This window comes from Phocoena phocoena, chromosome 13, assembly GCF_963924675.1.
Source record: "Phocoena phocoena chromosome 13, mPhoPho1.1, whole genome shotgun sequence".
Lineage (NCBI taxonomy): Eukaryota > Metazoa > Chordata > Mammalia > Artiodactyla > Phocoenidae > Phocoena > Phocoena phocoena.
Genome location: NC_089231.1, coordinates 62,635,798 through 62,636,489, shown reverse-complemented (window position 1 = coordinate 62,636,489; position 692 = coordinate 62,635,798).

The following is a 692-nucleotide window of genomic DNA, read 5'->3' as shown; positions in this document are numbered from 1 at the left end:
AGAAAGTTGAGGCTGTGAAAGATTAACTTGTCTCCAGACCACAAAATCCCGAACTGGCTATGCACAGTGCGGGAGCTGAACCATACTGCCACCTACAGCCGCGCTGACATCCCTCCTGCTCAGCTCAGCCCAGCTCCCAGGGAGTCCCAGGCCCCAGGCAAATGAGGAGTGTCTACAGCACTGGGACAGCTTTGAATCTGACCTCCATGGAAAACTTCTTTAAATGAGAAGTGAGCTGATCAGTGCTTAATACAGGTAATCTGAATCTTGACAAGCATCTACTTGCTAGCCTATATTTAATGTGCCAACTAACAGCAGCTATGGGGTTGGAGAAACTGTTTTCTTGCCCTCTTGAGGTCAACAGAGAAATGGCGTTTTCCTTCTAAACCTGAAACTGCCCATGGACAGTGGAGAAAATGTTTTTTCCAAGAACAGGAAACAATTTGTTCTTCTATTTCACTTGGGCATCATTTCCTTGCGTACGATTTAACCCTCTTAAATTGAGACCCGAATTTTACATCTTAGCCTCAGCTTTACCATTTATGATGAATCTTAATTCATTCTGCATTCCCATTTCTTGCTGTCTTCCCTAATTTATAACTAGAAAGTGCAGGTCTCTGTTTCTATTTCTGGAAAACAGCTATGGGAGGAACGCTGTCCTCATATTTGTTCTGCATTTCAGCTGCCCCCTC